General features: G+C 47.4%; 1 pseudogene; it reads left to right on the top strand.

Annotated features, from left to right (window-relative positions):
- The first annotated feature begins 2,980 nt into the window (after window positions 1-2,980).
- On the top strand, window positions 2,981-3,745 carry LOC140531052 (eukaryotic translation initiation factor 3 subunit K pseudogene; annotated as a pseudogene).
- Window positions 3,746-5,266: the final 1,521 nt, after the last annotated feature.

The raw sequence follows: 5,266 nt of genomic DNA, 5'->3' as shown, positions 1-5,266 counted from the left end.
CTAGAATGTCTGCCCCTTCATCTCTCCTCTCCTTTCTTCAGGAACAATCCCTGTCTCCCTGTAAGGCCCAGCTGGAGGGCCTTCCCTAACACCCAGATGTCCCCCCACAGCTTTTCCCCTAACACTTTGTCTCTATTTCTCTGTCATCCTGTCATCCCTACCACACAGCAGTTAGGGCAGGGTGAGAGAGGTGGAACTTTGGTCGTGGACACAGGCAGACTTGGGCCCTGCTCAGCCATTTAGTAAGAACTGGGTAACTTTGACTTGAAGTGACTTCCCATGATTTCTGCTCTAAATCTCAGTTTCTTCATCTGTGAAATGGGTACTGACTACCTCAGCCTGTTACAAGAGTATAGTGAGCTAAGGCACAGAAAGGGCACTGTCCCTGATCTCAGAGCAACTGTTTGGAGGATAAGCCTTGTGGATGTGAAAACCCTGAAGTAAAGCTCAGGGATTCCTCTGTGAGCTGAGGCCCGACCACCCCACCCCCAATTCCTCTCTTATATGTGAAGATGAAAGGCAGGATTCCAGCTAGGGCTGTGGCAGCATCCAGGACAAGCTCCGGGTCCTTGCATGGGCCTTGCTCCAGGAGCGGAGGATGCCACCAGCCTACAAGGAATCTTGCATGGCAGCATTCGGGATGTCCATGGTGCACATTTCATAACATGAAGTTTCTCCAGAGAAGAATGGGATCCCACAGAGCATCTTGTCCCTCTGCTGGGATGTGGTCACCAGAATGCACCAGATGCCACCAAGAAAAGAGGCTATTTGGAGGATGCTGCCCAATGACCACAGGGCCTGGGGGTGGGGGGCACAGCAGACATCCCTGGATGCCCACCATGACTTCCCAGACTGGCTTGTTCTGGTAATCAGTGTGAAATCTGGTCAGAGGGTCCAGAGTGGGCCTTTCTGCAGGACCAGACTCTGCCAAGGGCCACTTAAACTTGGATTTACAGAGGCCCAAGCGGAAGAGGGTCTGACACTGGAAGGGAGGGTATCCTGGAGGGGCACGTTTGGTGCTTGGGCCCACACCTCACATATTCCAGGACCTATAGTCAGGAAGACCTGGGTTCAAAGCTGGCCTCAGATACTAGCTATGTGACTGCACAAGTACTTAACCTCTATTTGCCTTATTTTGTTCAACTGTAAAATGAAGATAATAGCACTTCATAAATTGTTGTGAGGATGAAATGAAATAATATTTGTGAAGTACTTAGAGCAGCAACTGGTACATGGTAGGCACTTAATAAATGTACATCCCCTCCCCCTTTCAGGGGAGTGCAGCTAGACTTCATGTAACCAGGCAGTGAGAGGTTGTACCTAGACAGAGCCTCTTTGCAGATTCCTGGCCCTTAGGTAAAGGTCTAGGGACAATCAGCAGTTCCTCTAAATAATAGGAAGAGTGACTTAGGAGAAAGCCTGGGAGGTGCCCCCTCAAGACCCACGAGGGTGTATAAAATGTGGCTGATGTGAGTGTTCCTGACAGCCAACCACAAACCCCTCCCCAAGAACAGCGTGGCTTTCCAGGATAGACAAGCGAGGCACGTCCAAGCCAACTAAATAAGGAGTTATCATCCTGACTCTGGAAGGTGAGGCACCACTGCATGATTGATTACCACCCCCCATAAATCTGCTGCCCCCACTGGCTGGATTAGTGCGTCCTTGTCCAGAGAATATGCTTTTGGGTCTCCTTTCTCTGGCTTCCGCTGAAGCCACTTTCCAGCCACCACCGCCCCATCCCCAAGACACAAAGCACAATGAAGGAAATGGCTTTCCTTTTCAGTCTGGGGTCTGGTTGCCAGCTGCTTGGGAGTTTCCTCGCATGTTTGCAGCCAGTTTGTCAAGACACATTTATTAAGAGCCTACTGTATCCCGAAGAGAACCACACTGACACCTAATATCCAAGGAGCAAAATCCAAGTTTGCCCAAGGGGTGGGTAAAGAAGATCCCTGGGAAGAACCCACCTCACTGTCTAAGAATCACTTCTAGGAACTGAGGGTCAGTTCACAGATCCTGTACCTACAACTGGAAGGGACCTAGGAGACCAGCTAATGCCCCCCCCCCTTTCAGATAACTAGAGCATTTATTAAGTGCTTACTGTATACCAGGCACTAGGCTCAGCTCTGGGGACACAAATATAAACAAATAAGACCACCCCTATGCTCAGGTAGCTTACATTCTATGTAGAAAAAGACCAAACATAAAGTGGGGCTGGGAAGGCAGGTGGAGTCTGGAGAGTAAACTAAGCTGAAGAAAGGGTGGTCCTGACTAAGAAACCACCAAATCAGCAGGACCCAAGGCAGGGGTAGTATATGGGGGGAGGGAGGGCAGGGAGGGAGCAGAGAGGAGAGACTGGAAATATACAGCCAAGGAAACTGAGGCCAAGAGAGGTTCAGTGATTTGCCCAAGATCACACAGGAAGCATTAGAAGCAGGATGCAGACCCAGGTCCTCTAACTCCAAATTGTTCTTACATCAATCTCTAAGGATGTACAATAAACATTTACTGTTTATTTATTTGGTCTGATCCTGTGATTCATCTGTAAATGAAGTTCTCAACTGATGTCATATGATGAAAGATCTAATTAATGACCAAGTGGGCACCTGTGTCTACTTTAATAACTGGATGGGTCTTTGATCTCACTGATGTGAATAGCCCCTTCACCAGTATAGATTGCGACCTATCTGTGTCTTCTTATGCTACATGCTTCTTGTCCATGTCCTCCCTAAACCCTCTAATGAAGACCTATCCAGCTCTCTGGAGGACTGGGAACAAATCTGAACTTGCCTAATTTCTTGCAAGGCAAACGCAAATTGGCACAAGAGCATCTCTGCCCAATGGTCTTCCTGACCTGAATCCTGACAGGGAGTCACTTGCATTAAACATGAAATGGGCAAAGTAAAAAGTCAAATGCAGAATTTGGTGTGTATTTATACATTTAACAAAAAAATGAACATTTAGAGTCTTGGCGTCTGCATCTGCTTGTGAAAAGGAAAAGGCCATGGCAGTGTTTGAGCAGATGCATGCCAACGTGGGGAAGCTGCTCAAGGGCATTGACAGGTTCAGTCCTGAGAACCTGGCCACCCTGGAGCGCTATGTGGACACCCAGGCCAAGGAGAATGCCCATGACCTGGAAGCCAACTTGGCAGTGCTCAGACTATACCAGTTCAACCTGGCCTTCTTCCAGACCACAGCGACAGCCCAGATCCTGCTGAAAGCACTTACCAATCTCCCCCATATGGACTTCACCCTGTACAAGTGCATGATTGATCAAGCTGGTCAAGAAGAACAACCCATTAGGCAGATCCTGTACTTGGGAGACTTGCTGGAGACCTGTCATTTCCAAGCTTTCTGGCATGCCCTAGATGAGAACATGGATCTCCTTCTCCTTAATGGCATCACAGGCTTTGAAGACTCCATTTGAAAATTTATCTGCTACGTTGTGGGCATCATGTACCAACATACTGACCGCTGCCTGCTGGCTGAGATGTTGGGAGATCTGTCAGACAACCAGCTGAAAGTATGGATGAGAAAATATGACGAGCTCCAGCGAGGCAGGACAGGTCTTCATTTGCAGCCAAGAAGAAAGTATCAAACCCAAGAACATCGTAAAAAAGATCGACTTTGAGAGTGTTTCTGGCATCATGGCTTCCTCCCAGTAACTCCTCCTGCCCAGTGTCTCCTGTTTTCTGCCTTCTGTTTCCCCTTACATACAGTCAGCTTCTTAAATAAAAGCCCTTTACTTCCTGGCCCTGAAAAAAAAATAAACATTTCATCAATGTAACCCCAGAGACAAACGAGGAGCTGACCTGTGCAGAATGTTCCTCAGGTGACCACTGCACTGCCTTCGATGGTGCCCAGTGTGTGAACAGTAAACATCGTGCCCAGCTCCACACCTGGCCCAGACATCATGTGCCCAGCCATGCCTGATTACAGAAAATATGGCACACAATCTATCTACTCAAGTCCTATGCAATCACCCAAGGTCACTGCAACCAACTGCTTATACTTTTCTGGGCATTCAAGTTGACCCTCATTCTGCCTAGGCAGCCTCATTTTTTTCAGCGTCTGTTTGACAAAACAACCTCAGAAATAGCTCCCAGGGAAAGCCCCCATCCTGCTATCCTGCTGGTGTCTAATTCAATTAACAGAGTGAGGGGTTTGCTGCAGGAATGATTGCCTTCCAAACCATCTGTGGCCTGAGCATAACTTCTGAATCCCAAGTCAGATCTATTTATATGGGATCTAGGGAGACTGGAGAAGAGGTGGGGGTGACCCAGCTCCCAGGGAACCTCCCCAAGAATTCTAAACAGGATACTAAAAGGAGGTCTCCTTTGCCTTCATGGAGGAGGAGATGGCAATGGGCATGCAACAGGGGAAAAGATTAAAAAAACTGGGCAAAATTCCATTTCAATTAATCACAGTCTGCTGTCCAAAAAGGCTCAGGTACCACTCAAGTTCATTCAATTCAAAAGACATTCTTTAAGCAACATCTATGGCTGAGATACCACATAAGGGGAAGAGAAGACAAAACCAAAAATGGACAAGTCCCCACTGTCCTCAAAGATATTACTACTGGAGATAGAGGAGCGATTACTGCTTTGAGGGTAGTCATAGATCGTTGTAAGTAACCATCACATTTTCTGTCCTTTTGTTCTTGCTTCCTTTCCCTCCTTTCTCTGTCTCTGTCTCTGTCTCTGTCTCTGTCTCTTTCTCTCTCTGTCTGTCTCTGTCTCTCTTTGTCTCTGTCTCTGTCTCTCTCTGTCTCTCTGTCTCTGTCTCTCTGTCTCTCTCTCTCTCTCTCTCTCTCTCTCTCTCTCTCTCTCTCTCTCTCTCTCTCTCTCTCCCTTCCCCCCTCCATGATGATTAGTATTGAGATCATTCAGCATGGACACTCCCTCCACTAACATAAATCAGTAAACTGTCCTAGACTTTCCTGGAGCCTGTGAGTTTCTCTGGTCTGACTTTCTTCATCCTCTGGAAAAGAGAATGGAGAGTCACTGCCTTTTATTTATGGCTGCATCTATTTTCCCTTCTCCCTATAAATCCCAGAGAGAGTGTGTGTTATGAATGTTTGCTGTGTCATGTATAAACTCACTCTAAAGAACAGGTCACAGATTTAGAGTTGAAAGAACCTCCTGGGCCTTCTAGTCAACCCCTAAGTTTTTCAGATAAGAACTAAGACCCACAGGAAGGGGAAAAGCCTATTTGCTTCAAATGACAAGGGCAGGAAGCAAGCTGAGTTGAGATTCGTACCTTGGACCTC

This window comes from Notamacropus eugenii, chromosome 3, assembly GCF_028372415.1.
Source record: "Notamacropus eugenii isolate mMacEug1 chromosome 3, mMacEug1.pri_v2, whole genome shotgun sequence".
Taxonomy (NCBI): Eukaryota; Metazoa; Chordata; class Mammalia; order Diprotodontia; family Macropodidae; genus Notamacropus; species Notamacropus eugenii.
Note: the sequence above shows the minus strand (reverse complement) of the source record. Positions and strands in the feature narration are given on the sequence as shown.